Below are 24537 nucleotides of genomic sequence, written 5' to 3'. Positions count from 1 at the left end.
AGTGCCTGTTACTTTGAGCTGTGCAATACAATGCAAGTTTTCGTAGCGCTGGAAGGAAGAATTCAAGACACAGTGGCATTGACAACCTTTCGAATTAAGAAAAGTCAGCCTGACGACAGCCTCTGGTTGAACTGCAGTGTTAAAAGTTGTATGTCTGAGGGCAGCAGAGCCTATGAACTGAGAACCTTCAGATGTTCCTTTCTCTTCATGTGTGGAAAGACAGAAAACCAAGAAAACTAAAAAAAACTTAAAAAGAATTCCTGAAGAAAGGTTTATGCCCGAAACATCGATTCTCCTGTTCCTTTGATGCTGCCTGACCTGCTGCGCTTTTCTAGCAACACATTTTTAAGCTCTGATCTCCAGCATCTGCAGTCCTCACTTTCTCCTCATATATGTGACATATATGGTTTAAAATAAATATCTTACCTGCTCAGTTTACATGTTACCTAGTATGTTGCCTGGTATGGAAGGTGCTACTTCTGAAGAGAGGTTGAGTAGGTTAGGCTTATTTTCACTAGAAAAAAGGAGATTGAGGGGGGGACCTGATTGAGGTTTACAAAATCATGAAGGGTATAGACAGGGTGGATAGAGACAAGCTTTTTCCCGGGGTGAAGGATTCAATAACGAGAGGTCATGCTTTCAAGGTGAAAGGTGGAAAGTTTAAGGGGGATGCACGTGGCAAATACTGCACACAGAGGGTGGTGGGCGTTTGGAACGCGTTGCCAGCAGAGGTGGAAGAGGCAGGTATGGTAGATTCATTGAAGATGTGTCTGGACAGATGCATGAGTAGGTGGGGAGCAGAGGGATACAGATGCTTAGGAATTGACCAACAGGTTTAGACAGTACATTTCGATCGTCTCAGGCTTGGAGGGCCGAAGGGCATGTTTCTGGGCTATACATTTTCTTTGTTCTTTGTTCTTTGTTATTCATTATTGCTTATGATTGTCCTGTTCAAGTATGAATAATAGATTATTTTTGCATTTAAATTCAATCTTGGAATCCTGCATTTCACTTGCTTATCTTTGGTTCTCCCACATGGTTTATCAAGCCCAATTGTAAATATCATTTTTCTGTATTTTCATAAGTAGGATCATAACAATAGGCTGTGCTGTAAAGATCTCCAGACTTCAACCTTCATTATAACCATGATTTCATGAAAAATGCCATTTCTATAGTCTTAGTTTCACTGTAATAGCCCTTGAAAAAGTGACAATTTATTGCCTGAGATGTTATTAGGTTTGTGATGGCATTCGAAATTCAGAATTATATGAATACCCTGGCTTGCTCTGAGAATCAAATTTTATACTGGAAAACTATCCAAATTCTCTCTAATGAAAAAAAAAACATTGTATTCTAAAAGCAGATTTTTCTTTTAGAAATGTATCTTTATTTTACCTTTTCTCTTAATGTAGTCAAAACAATAATTTCGTAAACAATATTCAAATTGAATCAAAAGGATGTTAAATGTCTTTAACTTCATTTTTGTTGTGTGTGAATTCTTCAATATCATTGACTGGTTACCTGCTTGCTAGGTGCCATGTGTCTCAACATTCCTTTGACTTGGTGCTCGGTGCATACTGAAAGGGAGGGGAAAAACTAACCACTGATTTGCCAAGTTTTTTTAAGTTTAGCTTTCTCTTAGGTCCCCACAAATCATCTTTGTTTAATCATTGATGACAGGTGACAGGCATTTATTTCAAAGCTGTGCTTGCTGACACCAGCTCATGCATACAATGTCTACACTTTACATCATGTGAGTGCAGATGTCAAGGGATGTGGCCCATGGGAGGGAGGGATCAGGCTGTGGTAGAGGATTCTGTGGGAGAGATTCTGACTGGGAGAGGTAGAGAAATCAAGATCAGGAAAGAGGGAGAAATCGAGATGAGGGAGAAACCAAGACGAGGGAGGGAGAGACATTGGGATGGGGGTGTGGGGTGCAGTGGAATGAGCACATATGTGTAGTTCAGCACAGTCAGACGACACCATCTTATCTGAACTATCTGTTTAATTTCTGCCTCCACTGCAGAAGTTTGGGGTGATTGTATGGGGTTGGTGAAGCAGCCATCTTGGGAGAATTCCACTTGCATCTGGCACAATTCAGAAATTACTAAGTGCAGGTTTGACTGTCGTGGACAATTGTTCTGGCTGCCTGCCTCTTTTTGCTGGTTATTTTGGAACCTGGGTCTCCGGAGGGGGAGTATGTGACGTTTATTTGAGGTTTTCCACATGTGGTGGTCGCTGGGAAGTAAAGGAGTAAAAGTAACCAGTAAATTAAAAGATAAAGTCGCTTTGGTTGGACTAGACGATAGGGCTGCTCACATATTAAAGTAACCAGTGATTATAACAAAATCACAACTAACGTTTCGGGTCACATGACCCTTACTCAGGTGTTAACTTTGATTCCTCTCCACAGATGCTGCCTGACCTGCTGAGCTTTTCCAGCAATTTCTGTTTTTGTTTCAGATTTACAGCATCTGCAGTTCTTTCAGTTTTTAACCAATGATTACAGCAAATAAAACTATAATTTGAGAACTTTTGTTTTATTTGTAAAACCCATGTTTGTGTCTTTTTAAGTGAAAAGGTTTGTGCTTCCAATTAATGACTGAATCAATTTAATGCTTAACCCAAAGAGCAGAGAGTCCATCGCCATTGGCCAGTGGCCCTGCATACTTCAAAGGTCACAATGGGGTTTGCAGCTGTGGCCATTGAGGTTTCTCCAGATTTCAGCTGAACCAAAGAGGGAGGTTTGAACTGCTGCTGTTGCTGTTGTCAGTCAGTGCGGAGTTCAGAGTGAACCGTCTCTAAGGAGCAATGGATTTGGGTCAGGTTCTGGTAGATAATGTTACGAAGCAGCAAGTTAAAGATGAGCTGGCTGAAAAATGCCAGAAACTTATCTCAGAACTTTTAGCGGTGTAAGTGCTGAGTAAGAGAGTGAACTTGATAGAGGGCAATTAAGATTCAATGTGTTTTTAATCTTTCAATTCTGTGAAATTTTGCAAATGCATAAATAATTGTCTCGACCTGGGGATAACTGTACGGTCAGCTATACTTTGTTTGCTTAACTTGCATAGACAATAACAATCATGGTTATGATGTACGGCCACTTGATATCTCACGGTGGAATAGAACAACAACATGCTGGTCCTGTGGTGTACACTGTTGATTATATTGATGCATTATTAAATAACCAACCATCCCCATGAGTGGATATGTTTTCACAGTGTAATACTGTAATTCTGTGAAGTTTATTGGCATTACTGAGGCAGTAACTTTTAAAGGCGATTCTTTACCTTCGTTAGTTTCGATAAACGAATCACACTTTGTAACCTGACTGATGGCTTGAAGCTGCAGTTAGCTTGAGTAAATGGGACCGGTCATTTATATTCAGTTTTCCCGATTCTTCAACATACCTATCTTGTACAGAAATCCGTTTCAGAGCATCTCACAAGTATTGCCCTTTTAAACATGAGATGGGTGAATGTAATCTCACTTTGGTTAAAATCTCAGTTGGGATTTATATATATGTAGAAGACAATAATAGAATGTACCTGTTCAAAGAATGTATTTTTAAAAAAAAATATTCAGTGTGATACAGTATAAATAATTAAAGGTCAGTGTAACATTTTAAGTTTTTAAAAAGTAGTCACTTGTGTGTAAAATGTTTGTTTTGGAATCTTGTTTTACTACTGGTGGCTGTAAGTGTGTGACTTATTAGCAAAATTAAAGGTCATTAAGCTGTAGGCCAGCAGAAAATTGAGAAGCATGAGTTTTGATATGTTTCCAGCATCTTGTACAATGACATTGAAACACTTGCCCAGTGAGCAATAATACAGATTTTTTTCAGTAAGTTTTTAATTGCATTATTAACCCAAAGTTAATGAATCACCTAAAACAGAATTTTGCAGAAATTACATGCTTTTATTGCTTCTATTCTTTACTTTGCTCTATTCTATCCTGTCAAACATTTACTTTATGTTTAATAAAGTACAAAGTGCTGGAAAAACTCATCAGCTGTACCTGTGGAGAGAGAAGAATAGAGCTAACATTTTGAGTCCATTGACTCTGTTTTGTGGGAGGTGTGCATTGGCCAGCATTTATTGCCTGTACTTGATTGCCCTTCTGATGGTGGTGGTGAGCTGACTTCTTAAACCAGTGCAGTCCAACTGCTGTGGATGGATCCACCAATGCCATTAGGGAGTGAATTCCAGGATTTTGATCCAGCAACAGTGAAGAAATGACAATGTATTTCCAAGTCAGGATGGTGAGTGGCTTGGAGGGGAACTTGAAGATGATGGTGTTCCCATATACCTGCTGACCTTGTCCTTCTAAATAGAAATGATTATGTGTTTGGAAGGTACTGTCTGATTGTCTTTGGTGAATTTCTGCATCTTGTAGATAATAGCAGCAGTGTGTACAGAGCGTTGGTGGTAGAGGGAGTGGGTGCTCGTGGATGTAGTGCCAATCAAGGGGGCTGCAATGGAATAGACTTAAATTCTCAATTTAATGAATTATAGTGTCCAAGATAGATGCTGCCACAAATACAAGTTCTTATTTTGTGCTCTCCTACCAAAAACAAAAGGTATTAAAAGCTACGAATGGGCCATTCAACTCTATTGTCACTTTGGTTCTCTTGAGCCAGTTTGGGTCAAAGATTGATCGATTTGTAGCCACTACAGAAGTGTTCGGGAAGTTGGAATTGGGGTGTAAGATAAGCCAAAATAATTGAAGTGCCTTGAAGAGCCAAATGTCTTACTCGTACTTAATAGTTGTGCTTATGTTTCTTTAGTTTGTCTTTCTCTATTCTCTTTCCAACTTAGTTTCACCTCTTTAATCCTGGATGTTCAAGAAGGGTTTAAACATTGAAAAAGGATAAGACAGAATGTAAAGAAATTGACCCCAGTGATCCAAGGGCCTGGAATAAAGAGACACAGATACAAAATTAAATGCATGAGCTTTTGGACACAAGCTTTGTGAAATGTTTTCATGCAGAAGGCTGAGGTCCAGTACTATAACTGGTGATTGAAACAACAACTATGTTAATATTCACTGGGTTGGAAAGGAGGATAAAGAGATCTAGGAATGGGTTAGGAACATGGGATTAGATCAAAGTGCTAATTTAGTTTGGTTGAGCTAAATGACCTGTTCCATGTTACAATTTTAAAACTGTTCCAGAAAGCTAGAACAAATGAAGTAATATTAGAAATTAGTGTAAAGATAATCTCAGCAATTCACTTTGTTTAATAATTTTGAAAGACATTGAACTTAAAAAGCGAGAGAAAAATGGGTGTAATTAAATATGAATAAAAGAGGACATTAATTTTCAAATAGGAAGAGCGTGAAAGAAAAACAGAGCTCTACAATCTTTTTGAATTGATCAGGGAAGTATTACACAGATGAGTTATATGTATAGAAAATGTTTTTTTTTCAAAAAGTAACTTAACAACTGTGGTTAAAGTTCTAAAAAGAAGCAGTTTTTCCAATAATTTAAACACTGGAGTTTGTCTATGTATTTGGAAATATGCTACTAATTTTTATGTAAAAAGGCTTTTAAAATACAATTTTATTGGTGACTGTTTTATGAAGAAATTAACAATACAGGAGGAGATTCAACTCTGGAATGTCAGACAGGATGCAGACTAATTGTTGGGGTTGAAGTCAAATAAGATGCACCATATGTTCCTTGTGTGATATCATGTGAATGCAAGTTACAATTAAGCTGAGAAATTACTGTTATCACTGGCATTCTGTATGTTTTTAACGCTCTGTGCAATATGCCTTTGCATTTGAAGAAATACCTGTACAGAAGAGCTGATCTATTACACTATGATCTGGTATTGTACAAACAAATATGAACTAGTACCAACAAAGTTAAGATTCTCAGACAGCTGGGTGGGAGTGACATGCACTGAATGGCAGAAGGCATGATGTTTGATATATTGCATTATGCAATAAATCTGGTTCTAAAAAGATAAGATGGCAGAGAGGCCAGTGGTTTAATACCTCATCTGAAAGTGTAGTATACATGCGATCAGCTGAATTATGTGTTTGTATCTTTGGAGTGGATTTTTGAATTCATATCTTTCCAACCTTGGTGAGAATTCTGCCATGGTAGTGAGGATGTAATGAAAAGCTGGTTTTGCATTTGGTGATATTCAGGATTTAGGTAAATAAGAACATAAGAACCAGGAGCTGGAATCGGTCATCTGGCCCTTTGAGCCTGCTCTGCCATTCAATAAGATCATGACTGATTTTTCTCGTGGCCTCAGCTCCACTTACCTATCCTTTCACCATACCCCTTGATTTCTGTACTGTTCAAAAAAAATCTGTCTTTGCTTTAAAATCATTCAATGCGGAAGCCTCAACTACTTCAAGGGGCATGGAATTCCACAGATTCACAACCCTCTGGTGAAGTAATTCATTCTCAGTTCAGGCCTAAATCTGGTCCCCCTAATATTGAGGCTATGTCCTCTTGTCCTAATATCACCTGCCAGTGAAAACATCCTCTCTACTTCTATCTTATCTATTTCTTCATGATTTTACGTTTCTATAACATCCCTCATTCTTCTAAATTCCAATGAATATAATCCCAGTCTACTCAGTCTATCTTCATAAGTCAACCCCCTCAACTCTGGGATCAACCGAGTGAGCCTCCTCTGCATCCCTTACAGGGGCAGTATATTCTTTTCCAAGTAAGGAGGCCAAAACTGCATGCAGTACTCTAGGTGTGGCATCACTAGCACCCTACACAGCAACTTAACATCCCTGCTTTTAAACTCAATCCTTTTAAGCAGATTCCATTTGCCATTCTAATGGTTTGTTGTATTTATAAACCAACCTTCTGTGGTTCATGCACAAGGACACCCAGGTCCCTCTGCACAGCTGCATGCGGCAATTTTTTTTTACCATTGATATAGTAGTTCTTTTTACTGTTGTTCCTACCAAAATGGATGACTTCACATTTATTAACACTACTCCATCTGCCAGACCTTTGCCCACTCGCTTAAATTATCTATGTCCCTCTGCAAAGTTTCACAATCCTCTGCACACTTTGCTATACCACTCCTCTTAGTGTCACCTGTTAACTTTGACACACTACAGATGGTCTCCAACTCCAAATCATTTATGTAAATTGTGAATAATTGTGGTGTCAATGCTGATCCCTGAGGCATACCACTATTACTGATTGCCAACTAGAAAAACACTCATTTATCCCCACTCTTTGCTTCCTGTTATCATGGATTCGTTAACAAATTCATGACCCAAAATGCCATGCATCTTTATCTTATGCAGCAGCCTTTTGTGTGGCAACTTGTCGAATGCTTTTTGGAAATCAAGATATTTCACATCAACTGGGTCCTCACTGCCCACCGTGCTCATAGTATCTTCATAGAATTCCAGTAGATTAGTTAAGCATGACCTGCCTTTCACAAAGCTATGCTGTGTCTGCCCAATGGGACAATCTAGATGTCTTGCTATTTCTTTGTTGATAGATTCAAGCATTTTCCCCTCGACAGAAGTTAAGCTAACCGGTCAATAATTCCCCATCTTTTGTCTACCTCATAAGAGTACATTTCAAAATAATTATTCAATTAAAATGTCACCCTTTAAGTGAAGCTCTTTGTGACTATTAGGAATGATGAGTGATTCTAATTGTGTTAATGTCATGGGACTCATAATCCTGAGGCCCAGGTCTGGTTTGCGTGTGGCTCCAGATAAACAGAAATGTAGTTGATTCTTAAATGTCTTTTGAAATGGCTTAACAAGTGGTTTGGTTCAAGGGCAATTGGGGGTAAGAAACAAATGAAGAATTTGCAAATGACACAGGGATATGGGCCAGGAATAGGCAGCTCGGACTAGTTTGGTTTGAGATTACATTTGGCGTGGACTGGTTAGTCTGAAGGGTCTGTTTCTGTGCTGAATGACTCTGACTCGATAATAACCAGTAGGAAAGTTTGGCTGCCCCTCCATCTAGTGGTAGGCCAGGAATATTGCAGGAACCACACAATAAGTTATAGGTTTTGCAGATCCTGGAGAGTGCATATTCTGCCTACTGCTTTACTTTGGCCTTCTTGTAAAAGCTAGATGTGGTCACAATTGGGGTGCAATAGAGGTGCCCATCCCAGAGCTTCAGCTGGAAATCTGGGGTGTTATTTTGCTACACTTGACACTGAAAGCCTGAGTGTAAATTTTATATTTTTTAATTTGAATGGCCTGGTTTCCTACTGGAGTATCTGCAATTGATGCACAAGCGGCAACGTGTCCTGTAGTTTAATAAATCTTGCTGAAAAGAAGTTCCTCAAATGTTTAATTAGGTCTCGGCCATGCAATTATATTTAGTTTCGAGGTCTTCTCCAATCTATCTAACCTTTTAGTGTACATGTGTTGTTCTATAATGATATTATGATAAACATCTGAATTGTAAAAGCGTATTAAAATGTGGTTAACATTTAAATTTCAAAACCATTTGTGAGCTAGGCAAGAAAAACTAATCCTGAACCTTTAAAAATGATGCTCTTAAAATACTAAGGTAAATTACACACTTTTTGACTTGCCTGCAATCTGAAATGTTCTGCTTCTACTGACATCTAGTTGACTGAACTTGTCATCGCTTTATTCTATTGCCTATCTAATCCTGGATAGATAATTACCTGTAATATGCCAAAGTATTGCCGGTAACATGCAATGTTGGCAGCTTGTAGTTGGGGTACAATCCACTGCCACTCATCCTCCTTTCTGAAAGTGATTTTTAAACAACCTGTTTATATGTAATATGACAGACATCTGGGGCAGGTGGTACTTGAACCTCAACCACCTGGCTCAGAAGTAGGTACAAAACTATTGCATCAATAGAGTCCTCCTTTCTACTCTCTATTTTTAAAAATTTTAAACAGCCTCCAGTAAGACATTGTAACAGAAGCAAAAAAAAGTTAGTGGGAAATTTATCAAAATAACAATGCCTATGGTAATGATGCACTCCAGCACCACAGGTGCCCATTGTCTCTAAAGCCTTTGCACCATGAACATCACCTGCTCCTTCTCCATAGATACCTAAGTGTGGATATAATGATGAAGAGGAGCAGATGGTCAGGTACAATATCCCTACCATGTCTGCTGCTGGGTGCTAGTTGGATGTATTAATAAACTTATTCAGAGATGTTATGACACACCTTGGAGCAGATGAGATTTGAACCTGGCTCAGAGATAAGGACACTACCACTATACCATGGGTCCCCTGGGTTCTGGGTATAAGGACCTGTTCAATTAATAGTGGTAGAGGATGAATCATTCAAGTCTTAATGAAGTCTTAATTGGCTAGCCAGGCATAATTCTAGTTAATGCTAATGGGCATCAGACATAACATGTCTGACTTAATTAGGATTCCAAAAGGAGTATCAGTGTGGATGTGACTGAATGGCATCTCCAACATGAACTTTACAGAACCATTATCTTGTATAACATTTGACGTTAATAACTTTTCTTCCAGCTGTCACACCATTGCCTCTTTAGTCGCTCAAAGACCTACCATTGATCCCTTCCTATCCCTCATGCAAACTCTCCCTGGACTTTATCTGGAAACAATGTTTGTTTTCCACTTTTTGTTATGGACGAGACCAAACACCCTCAGAACATGTCAAGGAGATAGCCTACATTCTAAGCTGTTTTTTTAAAAAAGTAAAGTGCCAGGTGTTCTAGTTGCAACTTCATTGATCAAACTACCAGGACCTATAGCACACATTATCTGCACACTTTGTTTAAAATGTGAATAAAATTTAAACAAAGGAATTGGCTTAACTGTAATTTTATCAAAATACTTAGCAAAATAATAAACCACTCAACTGTTTCAATGGTGTATCATTCCATAAGCACACCTTTGCAAATTCACTAAAATAGATTGTCTCTCATACAGTTCTAGACAGAGGAAGAGAAGCCCAGTTGTAGCTGTAACAAAGGAAAAACAGCTTCCACATCTGGGTTCAAGATACCAGCAACTGCTGAAGGCTAAAACTTAAAAAAAAAAAATCCTGGTTCTGTTGGACTTAAGCCCACCCATTCAGGCTGTGTCTAAAGGCCTCACAAGCTGTTTGTTGGTTTGAAGCAGACTGCCTGACACCTCTGTCTCAAGCCTCTTCGTGAAAAAATAAACAGGACAAAACGCTACGGCCTTAATAGGTGTATTGTCATAACATGTATACAAGACTCGGTTCAACCTCATCACCGGTTCTTTTGATTTTTCTCTCTTCTCTTTAAATTGTCTGTTAACCAGTGATCAATGAATAGAAATGTCTTCTGACTTAAGTATCAGGAAGACCATTCATGTCTCCATTCTCTAGCTTTACTCCTTTCCCTGGTAGTTGAGACTGTACAAATGTTTTGCAAGCTTGACTCTGAAGCGAGCTTCTAACACATCCATGCCATCACAAAGATGTTTATATCCATCTCTAAAACATTGTTCAACATCACCCCTGCCTCAACTCATATTCTTGACCAGGTCCTTGCCTGTAGTCTTGACTCTTCCAATCCTCTCCTGGCGAGCCATCTTACTCTCTCTTTTTCCTCTAAAAATCTACATCTTGAACCAAAGTGCTCTGCTTTAATATTTCTTTGTGTAAATCAGTGTCAAATTTTGTTTGACAACGCTCCCATGAAATGTCTTGGAGCATTTTATTATGGTTAAAGTGTTGTGTAAATAAATGTTAATATTGTGGTTGTTGCTGAAACACCATAGAGTCATAGAGATGTACAGCACGGAAACAGACGCTTCAGTCCAACCTGTCCACGCCGACCAGATATCCCAACCCAATCTAGTCCCACCTGCCAGCACCTCACCCATATCCCTCCAAACCCTTCCTATTCATATACCATCCAGATGCCTCTTAAATATTGCAATTGTACCAGCCTCCACCACATCCTCTGGCAGCTCATTCCACACAAGTACCACCCTCTGCTTGAAAAAGTTGCCCCTTAGGTCTCTTTTATATCTTTCCCGTCTCACCCTAAACTTATGCCCTCGAGTTCTGGACTCCCTGATCCCAGGGAAAAGACTTTGTCTATTTAACCTATCCATGCTCCTCATAATTTTGTAAACCTCAATAAGGTCACACCTCAGCCTCCGACGCTCCAGGGAAAACAGCCCCAGCCTGTTCAGCCTCTCCCTGTAGCTCAAATCCTCCAACCCTGGCAAGATCCTTGTAAATCTTCCTGAAGAAGGGCTATTGCCCGAAACGTCAATTCTCCTGCTCCTTGGATGCTGCTTGACCTGCTGCTCTTTTCCAGCAACACATTTTCAGCTCTAATCTCCAGCATCTGCAGTCCTCACTTTCTCCTAAGTATTCACTCGATCTATCCTGTCTATACCTCACGTATGCTTCCTTCTTTTTCTTAACCAAACCCTCAATTTCTTTAGTCATTCAGTATTCCCTATACCTACCAGCCTTCCCTTTCACCCTGACAGGAATATACTTTCTCTGGACTCTTGTTATCTCATTTCTGAAAGTTGCCCATTTTCCAGCCATCCCTTTACCTGCGACCGTCACCTCCAATCAGCTTTCGAAAGCTCTTCCCTAATACCGTCAAAGTTGGCCTTTCTCCAATTTAGAACTTCAACTTTTAGATCTGGTCTATCCTTTTCCATCACTATTTTAAAATGAATAGAATTATGGTCGCTGCCCCCAAAGTGCTCCCCCACTGACACCTCACTCACCTGCCCTGCCTTATTTCCCAAGAGTAGGTCAAGTTTTGCACCTTTTCTAGTAGGTACATCCACATACTGAATCAGAAAATTGTCTTGTACACACTTAAGAAATTCCTCTCCATCTAAACCTTTAACTCTATGGCAGTCCCAGATGATGTTTGGAAAGTTTAAATCCCCTACCCTATTATTCTTACAGTTAGCTGAGATCTCCTTACAAGTTTGTTTCTCAATTTCCTTCTGACTATTGGAGGGTCTGTAATACAATCCCAATAAGGTGATCATCCCTTTCTTATTTCTCAGTTCCACCCAAATAACTTTCCTGGATGCATTGCTTCATATTTTCTTTTCTTGACACTTCTTTGTTAATTGTAATACAAATTGGGCTTTGTGAATTTGAAAGGATATCTGGGGCTTTTATTACCCAGATAAAACAAAATAAAAATAAATAAATAAAACATTTGTTATCTCCATATCACAGAATTGTTGCAGTGCAGAAGGAGGCCATATGAGCTGTGAATTTCTACGTATTGCTTTGCGTTTGAATTTCTTAAGACATGTTGTGTTTTCAGATACCAAAGTGCTGATGGGGATATTAAGTACCTTAAAGATGTGAAAGACCTTAAGTGGCCAGAGAGGAATACTTTGTGTGAACTTCACCGATGTAGAATACAATAATCAGCAGCGAGCAACAACCATTCAGGAAGAGTTTTACAGGTTTGAGAAAAAGCTTTTGTTTCCGTTGCATGTATTATAGCAAGGTATCCTCTTTTAGAGGATAATATCTGACCAATAAATCAAATTTATATAACCTACAAGTTTTTGAAAAATTAACTGCCTTTGACAATCGCCTTCCCCTCTTTCTCCCCACCATTAGCTCTTTTCCTTCTTTTCAGTTTCTCTCCATTTTTGTAACTTGTTTATTTTAGAGATGCTTTTGTGAAAGTTTTATATCACTGCACCATCTACAGTGGTAGAGACCATTACAGAAAACATGAACACTTTTTTATAACCTATTTCCTGAGAATCACTTCACAAAAGAGAGCAGTAGCACACTCTCTGCAGGTTTTGTAGAAGAAAAATTCACTTTCTATGGAGTTAAAAATGAAAAATCAACTCTGACATTTATATTTCTTCTTTCACATCAAGAATGTTATATTGTGGAATGTGATATACAGCAGCTAAAAGAAGAAAAAAATATTTTAATGTTTTTCTGAAAGAACCAAACACACACAAATAAGAATGCAATCTGTCCAATGATCTGATTAATCACATCGATAAATTCAGAATGCTGAGAAATGGGGATATTTCACATTTGAAGCAAATAAAAGTCCTGAATTTAAGTTTATTTTTGCAGTACCTAACTTGAATTCCTGATTATGAATATGTATTTTCAGAGGAAAGAGTAATTAAACTAATTGAATAACTTCTTCCAAGAACAACATGGTCACAATGGGTTGAAAGTTCTCTTTGTGCTATGAGGTTCTAAGGAATGAAGAGCACAGTATTTTTATGCAATAAATGAAACTCCTATGTTTACTCCATGAAATAACCATTTTTGATTTAAATTTACATTCCATTAAAAATGAGATGCTGCCTTTGACCTTTGGGAGCTAGCAATGGATGGTCATTTTGAACGATCTATATCAAATGCTCCCCTGAGAGTCAGGATTCACTCCTTTACAATGATGAAGGCAAGTACTTGAGTTTTTAAAAAGGAATATATGGACAGGAGATGTATTGCAGCTCAACAGAAAAGTATGTTCTCCAATGCTGTTGATACTTAAAGGTCATAATTTGGAGATGCCGGTGTTGGATTGGGGTGTATAAAGTTAAAAATCACACAATTCCAGATTATAGTTCAACAGGTTTATTTGGAAGCACTAGCTTTCATAACGCTGCTCCTTCAGGTGGTTGTGGAGTATAAGATCATAAGACACAGAATTTCTTGCAAAACTTTACAGTGTGATGTAACTGAAATTATACATTGAAAACTATTTTTAATATATACATCACACTGTAAACTTTTGCGTGAAATTGTCTTACGATCTTATACTCCACAACCACCTGATGAATGAGCAGTGCTCAGAAAGCTAGTGCTTCCAAATAAACCTGTTGGACTATACCCTGGTGTTGTGATACTTAAAGGTGTGAGCCATTGCAATAGCACTAATGCCTATCCATTTTCTGTCCATTTCTATTGCCCCAGAATTTATCCATACATTTGCAGAGCTGCGTGCAACCTTGACCGAGATCAAGGAAACATCCCTGCTTCTAAGGAGTTCTATGTGGCTTTTCAAGACTTTCCTGCCAGACAGAAGTAAGTAGCCTTTGCTATTTAGTATTATCTGTCACTCTGTTCACCAAAAGTATCATTGGAAAATTTGGCTCAATTATTTGTCAATCTTTTCTCCAATGCAGCATTCAATAGTTTTATATCATCAACATTTTCCCATTTCATTCAAATGTAATTGTGCTTTCATCATTAAAAATATCTACGCTTGCCATACTATTTATTCTGAATTTGGGATTGGAGATCCTGAAACACCATTCCAAAGACACTGAGTTCATGGTGCATTGGCAGCTGTAAGAGTTTGTGTTACTTTGTGCAGGTGCGTTGGCAATTGTAGAATTCCAACTCATTATTGTTACTCAGAGATGCCTGAATGTTTTTGCCCTTGAGCAAAGAGTTACTCTGATGGTTTGAACAGGCACTTCAAGATACCCCTCATCCAAACACAAGACTTATAACAGCGGGTTCAATTCTGAACATTCTTGTCTGATCCCTGGTCCTAAAGAAAAAGACAGCATATAAGAGATAAAAGCAGCTTTGACAAAGGGTCAGTTAGACTCGAAACATCAGCTCTTTTTTCTCCTTACAGATGCTGCCAAACCTGCTGAGATTTTCCAGCATTTTCTCTTTTGGTTTCAGCATATAAGAGAGTTTGGCAATTAAACCTTTCTCAATCAAGCCAATAATAGTTTAGTAACAAAAACAAAAATTGCTGGAAAAGCTCAGCAGGTCTGTCAGCATCTGTGGAGAAAGGTTAGAGTTAACCCTTGCTCAAACTCTAGCCTGATGGTTTCTTGTTCTTTATTGTTAATTCCACATCTCTTCATCCATTCCACATCTTTGTAGCTGATACATTAATTTCAACCATATCCATGCATCAGAGTGGCATATCTTCAAGATGCAATATACAATATGAATTCTGATACGTCAGCATATTTTAAGATGTGAACCATTTGGTCTACTTAAGTTAAAAATCACACAACAGCAGGTTATAGTCCAATAGGTTTATTTGGAAGCTCTAGCTTTTGGAGTGCTGCTCCTTCATCAGGTGGTTGCGGAGTATAAGATTGTAAGACACAGAATTTATAGCAAAAGTTTACATTGTGATGTAACTGAAACTTTACGTTGAAAAAGACCTGGATTGTTTGTTAAGTCTCCCATTGTTTAGAATGACCATGTTGGTTTCAGTTCTTTCATATGTAAGTAGCAAACCTTTTTTTTAAGTTACATTCTCAAGTGAACTTTAACAATATGTGCCATGTTGGCCTAATAATGTTTTGAAGTGTGAGCTTCCCTCTGTGAGGCTATCTGTGCCACAATGGTCAGACTGATTCTAATCTAAAAAACAGATTTACAGAATCTTACATGGATTCATGCAGTTTTTGAGCAAAGTAAAATGTAATTTTGCAAGTACAAATTCACTCCACAAACGTGTGTGCATGTGTGTGTCTGTGTGTGCATAGTGCAATGGAGTCACCAGTAGTGTGACATGAACCAAAGATCCCAGTTGAGGCCATCCCCATGGATACCGAACTTGCCTATCAGCCTCTGCTCAGCCACTTTGCGTTGTTGCTTGTCCTGAAATCTGTCTTGGAGGACGGTCATCCAAAGGTCTGAGGTTGAAAATCACGGACCGCTGAAATGTTCTCTGATTGGGAGGGAACACTCCTGTCTGTTGATTGTTGTAACTTGTCCATTCATCTATTGCCGTAGCCTCTGCTCAGTCTCGCCAATGTGCCATGTCTCAGGGCATCCTTGCCTGTAGCATATGAGATAGACAACGTTGGCTGAGCCACATGAATACCTGCCACGTACATGGTGATCTACTTAAGAACAGTTTATGTGATTGTGCTTTATGCAACTAATGACACTGAAGGTAATGTGCAGGTTGGGAATCTAACAACTTTCAGTGCCTCAAGATAAATGGAGGAACCATCAAAACAAAACAACAATTTGGAATCTATACAATGCATTTAAGGTAGTGAACATTCTTGAACAAAATTTAATACCCAGATATGTAATGGAATCTCAAGGTAGGTAACCAAAGGTGTGTTCAAAGGAATATGTAAAACAGAAACAAGAGGTTTAGGGAGGGAATCCCTGAGCTTGGTTAGGAAGCCGATGACAGTGCTACCAATGAGGAAGTGATCTGAAATTGGGTCTGCACAAGAGGCTGAAATTGGAGCAGGTATGGTATTTCTGGAGGAGAGTGCAGATACATGGGGGGCAAGGACATGGTAAGATTAGAAAACCAGAATGAGAATTTAAAGTCAAGTTGTTGTTTAACTGAGCGTAAGCTATTGTCTGCCTTCAGGCACCAGGGTGATGAGTGAATGGGACTTGAAGTTATTTTATGGAAGCAGAATTTTGGATCATGTCAAGTTTATTGAGGATGGAAGAGTGGAGGCTGATCAAAACTGAGGCTTTAAACCTGAAATGGAGATGGGCCTGTTATGATCTGGGGAAGAAGATCTAGTTAGGATCTATGGAGCAGCCTATGCATATTGCAGCATCAAGCCAAAGTGCTGGAGAAATTCAGCAAGTCTGGTAGCGTTTGTTGAGATAGGGAGAGAGTTAATGTTTTGAGTCTGATATGACTCCTCTTTGGAACCTGTGTAATAGTGCTGCACCCCCATGTAAGTTACAAGCAAAATTTTCTCTCTGATAAAACCTCTAAAGGGATCCTCAGCCTGCAAGAGGTTGCCATGAACAGTAGTCACAGAATGACTAAATTGTGTATTCATTCGTTTGCTTTTTTCACTGTGTGCTATGGCTCACAATGGTCTTTCTTGACTCCCTGCACCCCCCCCCCCAACCCCTTCGCAACCCACTACATTCATCCACTGTCCCCAGTCTCAGACATCACCTCTTGATCACTGACAACACAAGTGAACAAAGTTAAAAGTCTCACAACACCAGGCTATAGTCCAACAGGTTTATTTGGAAGCACTAGCTTTCAGAGAAATACTCCTTCATCAGGTAGTTGTCAAGCATCTGCTGAAGGAGCAGTGCTCCAAAAGCTGGTGCTTTCAAATCAACCTATTGGGCTATAACCTGGTGTTGTGATTTTTAACTTCAGTCCAATGCTGGGACCTCCAAATCAATTCAACTGTAGTCTATCATCTTTTCATCTTTGAAGTGATGTTGAACTGTGCCAGAATATTTACACCACAAAAGCATTGGGAGAACTGATGTAACTGAAGCTTTACTTCTCAATATTAATCCTTAATTTGATAGTTTCAGATATATTATGACAAAAGCCATTTGGATGCAGAATTGGCTCAAAGGTAGAAGACAGAGGATGGTGGTGGAGGATTGTTTTTCAGACTGGAGGCCTGTAACTAATGGAGAGCCACAAGGATCGGTGCTGGGTCCTCTACTTTTTGTCATTTACATAAATGATTTAGATGCGAGCATAAGAGGTACAGTTAGTAAGTTTGCAGTTGACACCAAAATTGGAGATGTAGTGGACAGCGAAGAAGGTTACCTCAGATTACAACACGATCTTGATCAGATGTGACAATGGGCCGAGAAGTGGCAGATGGAATTTAATTCAGATAAATGCAAGGTGCTGCATTTTGGGAAAACAAATCTTAGCAGGACTTATACACTTCATGGTAAGGTCCTAGGGAGTGTTGCTAAACAAAGAGACCTTGGAGTGCAGGTTCATAGCTCCTTGAAAGTGGAGTTGCAGGTAGATAAGATTACTTACAGTATGGAAACAGGCCCTTCAGCCCAACAAGTCCAAACCAACCCTCCCAGACCCATTCCCCTAACACTATGGGCAACATAGCATGGCCAATTCACCTAACCTGCACATTTTTGGACTGGGGGAGGAAACTGGAGCTCCCGGAGGAAACCCATGCAGACACGGGGAGAATGTACAAACTCCACACAGACAGTTGTCTGAGGCAGGAATTGAATCCAGGTCTCTGGTGCTGTGAGGCAGCAGTGCTAACCACTGTGGAGACCATGCCGTGAAGAAGACGTTTGGTATGTTTTCTTTTATTAGTCAGAGTATTGAGTACAGGAGTTGGGAGGTCATGTTGTGGCTGTACAGGACATTGGTTAGGCCACTGATGGAATATTGTGTGCAATTCTGGTCTCCTTCCTATCGGAAAGATGTTGTGAAACTTGAAAGGGTTCAGAAAAGATTTACAAGGATGTTGCCTGGGTTGGAGGATTTGAGCTACAGGGAAAGGCTGAACAGGCTGGGGTTAGTTTCCCTGGAACGTCGGAGGCTGAGGGGTGACCTTATAGAGGTTTACAAAATTATGAGGGGCACGGATAAGATAAATACACAAAACATTTTTCCTGGGGTGGGGGAGTCCAGAACTAGATGGCATAGATTTAGGGTGAGAGGGGAAAGATATAAAAGAGACCTAAGGGGCAACGTTTTCACTCAGAGGGTGGTACGTGTATGGAATGAGCTGCCGGAGGAAGTGGTGGAGGCTGGTACAATTGTAACATTTAAAAGGGATTTGGATGTGTATATGAATAGAAAGGGTTTGGAGGGATATGGGCCAGGTACTGGCAGGTGGGACTAGATTGGTTTGGGATATCTGGTCGGCATAGACTGGTTGGACCGAAAGGTCTGTTTCCATGCTGTAGATCTCTATGACTCTATTTAACCTTTTTTGATTGGTTAAGGTTGAGAGATGTGTGATGTCTCCTCACCTGTGTGAATAGTCATGTAAGCTGACATAAATATCCAGCCCTGGTTCTCTTGGCCCAAAGAGATCACCTTACATATTCAGGATGGGATATGTCCTCCCTGTAGATCTACATTGGAGTTAGAGGTACAGTGTTATATTCCATAGTACCGACTGGTACTGTTATTCACAAACACCAAGCCAGGTCAAATGCAAAACAATGTCCCTGTGGAATATAGGTCTACCTATGCCACATATAGGTTTCCAATACTTTGATTTATTAACAGCAAAGCTAAATCAAAACCATGGTTCCTATTTTAATATTAAAAAAAGCCATGTTGAGACTGCTGGCCAAAATTTGCTAATTTCTTTAAGGTTTCAAGTTTGTTTTTAAATTGAAATTAAGTCTGGGAACTGAGGATAATATTTAGTTATTTAAATATCTTAAACTTTAATGTAATCTAAATACATTATCTCAAAAACAGTTTATTGGACGCAGCTACTTCCCTATTTTCCAACTGCTTTAACTATTTAGTTGTCACATTCAGCAGACTAATTCAAATTGAATGATTTAAGAAGATGGCAATTTTTAAACCCTAGATTACTTAGTGTGGCCCTTCAGCCCAACAAGTCCACACCAACCCGCAACCCATTTCCCCCCTTCAACTAACACTACGGGCAATTTAGCATGGCCAATTCACCTAACCTGCACATTTTTGGACTGTGGGAAGAAACCGGAGCACACCCACACAGACATGGGGAGAATATGCAAACTCCACACAGTCAGTCGCCTGAGGCGGGGATTGAACCTGGGTCTCTGCACTGTGAGGCAGCAGTGCCACCATGCTGCCCACAATGTAAAACGCTCCATTAGTAGTAGTAATCAAAAACTTAATGCCTGTCTATGCTTTCCTAACCTATGATTTCTCTACAGTCGCTGGCCACTACTGATGGCTGTACCAAATGGTTCAAAGCAAAGGTGCCTTACTTGAGCTCCAGTTTAGTTTCAACTCAGCTTGTGTTTCCATCACACAGATCGCCAACCGCCAATCTGGAAAATAAAAACATCTGTCTTCTTCCCTGCCTCATCCATATTGTTTTTCATCAAATGTTTAACTGTTTCAATGCCCCGCTAAGTACCCTCCTATCTACTACATTTCTATCTTGAGCTCATCCAAAACTCTTAGTTCTCCCACAACTGGAACCAAGTCCTGCTCTCCTATCACTTCTGTAATTGCTAACCTAAAAAAAGACTCCTGTCTCACTTCCTCAATACCTCCAATTTGGAATTCCAATCATCTGCTTTAAAAACTCATGGATAGCATTTCCCTTCCTAGGTCTGTAAGTTCACTATGCCATGCATTCTTGTTTTTCACCCTGCCATTACTAGCCATGACTTCAGCCATCTAACGATTAATCAGCCATTTTGAACTGTGCAAAACCTACTTTTTTGACTGAACTTTGTCTATTCTAATATTTCCTTTGGCTTGGTGTCCTTTATTGTCTGTTTATTTTCCAAAGTTAAATATGCTATGTTGATGGAAATCTTGGTATGCATAGTCATTACTCTGGCCTTTACTACAGTAGTTTTGTTTGGCTTGGTTTTATAAATTTTTAAGGGTTATGAATGCAGATTTTACAGTTCTGGTGAAATAGTTAATCAATGTTTGTCAGAAAGTATATTGGGTTTCCTGATGTGCCACTGGGATAAATGCATAATTGAGGCTTGACATTTGCTTGATCTGGTTTCACAAAAGCACAAGAGGATAGCCGACCAACATAAGCCTGCACTTTTAGTTGGGATCAGGCTTTTTACTTTGCCTAGTTCCAAGCAGCGCACTTGTTTTCTTATGCCCTCTCCTGCATTTGTATCATTGAATTAACTTGGCTCAATAGGCTAATGCTTACAGTTGGAATTTGCTGTGTTGTACTTGCACAGAAATTGGCACCAGTTTATGAATCCAGCCACAGGAAGTCAGGCCAAATCTCCCAAGAATTGCATTTTTGTATGCTGTAACATTAACTGGTGTAAAATTAACAAAACAGCATAAATATTTTGGTCCCATAGAGAGCATATAACAAGTGCCATCTTCCTCTTTCAGTTACAAACTTATTGATTTGAAGTTCTCAAGCTATCATTAATACGGATTAAGTGGAATATATTTAAGAATATTTAATACATACTTTTTCTCTTTAAAAAATGATGACTTTTGATGGTAAATGTTTTAATAATAAATAATGATTAATATAGCATAGTTCTTGGTTGAGAGATTGTGTTAGATTGTTAGTATTATGCTATTCATTATTAGAGCATATCTCAGTGGAAATGACTTTGAATGACTTTGACTGAAGGCTTGAACAATGAGTTCATTGTCAGTGTCTAAAGGACCAATGGTTCATGCTCTTATTAGGTGCTTGGGATGATCTGGTGCAGTTCTGTCATCTCTGGACATCCGGGGTCTTTGGGCTGCCTTTTAGCAGACACCATAACCGTGGAGGTCATTACTTAACCCCATCATCTTGCGCCACACCACATCTAGCATTGACTGCACTCTGGTTAGCTCTAGCATATGATGTTAAGAAATTTTCACTACACAGCAGAAGGGAAAGGTAATAGTTGGTAGAGTTTGACTGAACAGTGCAGTCAGTCTGTCAATATGGGTGAAGGTTCTTTCTGATGACATGGACATGGCATATGGAAGTAACTACTCTAAACTACCAGCAACCCTTGCTCCCCAACTCAATGGCTTTGCCTTTACCCCCATTCCTCCAGGTGTTGCTTTTAAAAGATTTCCTTACGCATTGCAGTAAAGAAGAGAATGAAGAGCTGGGGAGCCATTACACACTCTTGCTCTGTCACTGCTTACCAGAGGCATCAGAGGCACAAACAATGCAAACTTTCACCATGAAGTAGACACAGGATTTTGATAGGTGCAAATATTTAGCTTGTAAATTTGCAATTCCAAAAGGGATATATGCAGGAAATGGATATTCTTTGGTCTTTTTGGGCTGGGATAATGTTAATGAGCCATAAGATTTTAGTAAAGATCATTTCAGCTGCAATCAAATGAGAGCATTGTTATATTAGTATTTTAAGTAGTTTAGTCGTTGTGCGATCCTCCTTCTGAATTCTCCAGAAACTTTCTCTCAAACCTTTTTCATTATATGTTCCATAGTTTGGTGGCTTAGTGTACAGAGAGGAACAGACTGCAGATAGCCTCAAAACCAGATGACTCTGCAGGAGAGTGAAAAAGTGTTTGAAATGAGTCAGGATAAAAATCTGTATCACAATATTTGCACCAGCCTTTATCCTACAATTCATGGTAAATGACCGCCTAGTTAAATTAGAATCTGAAAAATCACTAAGTTTGTAAGGTTTTAGGGCCAGTTTGATTATACCTAACAGATACTGTGTCAGATAAGTGGCTTTCAAGTTTTCTCAATGTTGAGGGCGTGAAAGTGGAGCTAGCTAAAGTAAACTGGCAAATTAGTTTAAGTGATCGATCAGGGGCAAATATTGAAGGGGACATGTCAGAGTACACAAAAGAAATGCACACCAGCCAAAGAGAATGAAAGGTGGATGGCCATTTCCCAAAGTTCTCTCTCTCCCTCTCCCTCTCCCTCTCTCCATAACAGATGTATATTCAATGCGAAGAAACAGAACCCAAGTTCGCCAGTGAAAATTATATTTAACTTGAAGAAAAGAATAAGTACAATTCGGCCTTTACAGAAGCATGACTGTAGGAATAGCATAGACTGGGATCTAAATACTAATGGCAATATGACTTTTCAGAAGAACAGAACATTACAAAATAGTGGAGGGGTAGGTCTGCTAGCTGTTGATGGTATAAGCACAATGAAGAGGGCTGATCCAAGGTCGAGACTAGAATATAAGGTTGTTCAGATTACCGTGAGAAAGGCATGAAGTCATTTGTGAAGTTGGTATATAGGCCCTGATACCGGTAACCATATTGTCGAATAGAGTGCAAAGGAAGAACTAGTATGAGCTTGTTAGAAAGGTAACAACTATTTTCATAAGGGATTTTAATCTACGTATAGAATTTAAGAAATGTGCAAAGGGAGCATCTACAAGCTCATACAATTTTTGCTTTTTGTATTAAAGGGGAAGGAAAATAATTTCTTAACATCATATGCTAGAGCTAACCAGAGTGCAGTCAATGCTAGATGTGGTGTGGCGCAAGATGATGGGGCTAAGTAATGACCTCCACGGTTATGGTGTCCTTGGACATCACAGATAGAATCACGTTTTGTGTTCTGTTTTCTGGAAGGAAGGAGTCCCAGCCTAGTATTTTCAATGTTGAGGGCATGAAAGTAGATCTCGCTAAAATAAATTGGCAAATTAGTTTAATGATAGATCTGGGGCAGGTATTGAGGAGGATATATCAGAGTACACAGAATAGATGCACACCAGCCAAAGAATTTCCAAGGGGAAGACCACAACCCTTGGTTAACTAAAGAGAGCTAAAGATCATATCAAATTTCAAGTGAAAGCATGTAATTGTACAAAAGCGGTCACAACTTCACACTATTAAAAAAAATCAGAGTTGCTCTTTAGTACCTGTGTGAAGTTTTGTTAAAGCTTGATTAACAGAACAAAGCTTTTGAAAGATTTAATTAATCAATACTAGAAATAATTTTGCAAAATTCTGTACCACTAAAAGTACATGTTTAAAGACTGACAGAATATGACAAATGAATATTTCAGATTTCTTCATTGTTTTAGTCAATTTCTGTATAGTTTCTACTCAGCTCCTCCTTAAGATAATGATATTTTCATTTGAAGTGAAGATCAATAATTGAGAGTCCATTATTGCATAATTTAAGAGTTGAGATTTCTTCTAATTCCTGTAAAGAGGGAAGGATTATGGCTTTTGCAGCATATTGGTTATTCAGTGTCTGGAATTAATTGCATATCAAGCATGTAAAGTACATTTTGAAAAAAAAAAATCTTTTAAAGTTTAAAAATAAGGCTTTCCAATTGCATTCATAGAATAATTTCATTGTTTGTGGATAACCACATTAAGTAATTGACTTGGTGTTTGTGATTTCTCTTCAAATTTTCCAATTATTTTCTATAATTAAGGCAATGCTTTCCCTTGCAGGTAATGATGAAATTAAGAGGGGAATCTTAATGATGCTGTTTGGAAGAGTTCAAAGACGGCAAAAGATGGTATTTCTCTTCGTGGTGGTATTAATGTCTGTATTGTTGGTGACCCGAGCACATCAAAGAGCCAGTTTCAAAAGTAAGCAATATGATTTATTGTCACAATTGTAAACTGTTATTGTAGATGAATTTCTTTCATGTAGAAACCTAAATTGCACTAAGGGAAACGTCTTACTACATTCTTGGGTCTGCTGTTAACATCTTTAATGTCATGGATATTCTAACGGTGATAAGGTTACAGACGTTGTTTGTTTGATGGAATGTAGCACTGTCAGTTCTTCCAGAATGGCTTAATACACTGATTTCCTGCAAATGTCTTTCAGATAAACTTCACAAAAATGACTATAAAGAAAAGTTGGCTTTCTCTACAGTGATTGATGTTGAAAGTGGGCGAAATTACTCTCATAATATTCAGCCTGAAATTTAAACCGTATAGTTGATCATGAATACAATACATAAACATTTAGGAGAATGCACTGTACAGAAGCAGGCCATTTAGCTTAACTGATCAAAACTAGTGTTGATATTGCTCACCAATCTCTTCCCACTCCCCCTCATCTAACCTTTGTCAGCATTATGCTTAGTTCCTTTCACCCTCTTATATTTTAGATTTTCCTTGCATACTTTTGTTATTCTTGACAATTCCTTGTGGTAATGTATTCCAAATTCTCTCAACTCGCAGGTTAATAAACTTCTCAATTCCTGTTTGGATTCATTA

General features: G+C 38.9%; 1 pseudogene; it reads left to right on the top strand.

Moving 5' to 3' along the window:
• The first annotated feature begins 2811 nt into the window (after positions 1 to 2811).
• On the top strand, positions 2812 to 24246 carry LOC122550252 (uncharacterized; annotated as a pseudogene).
• The last annotated feature ends 291 nt before the right edge of the window (positions 24247 to 24537 follow it).

Source organism: Chiloscyllium plagiosum, unplaced genomic scaffold (genome assembly GCF_037043375.1).
Source record: "Chiloscyllium plagiosum isolate Xiang-an unplaced genomic scaffold, Cpla_swu_hap1 HiC_scaffold_5, whole genome shotgun sequence".
Lineage (NCBI taxonomy): Eukaryota > Metazoa > Chordata > Chondrichthyes > Orectolobiformes > Hemiscylliidae > Chiloscyllium > Chiloscyllium plagiosum.
Note: the sequence above shows the minus strand (reverse complement) of the source record. Positions and strands in the feature narration are given on the sequence as shown.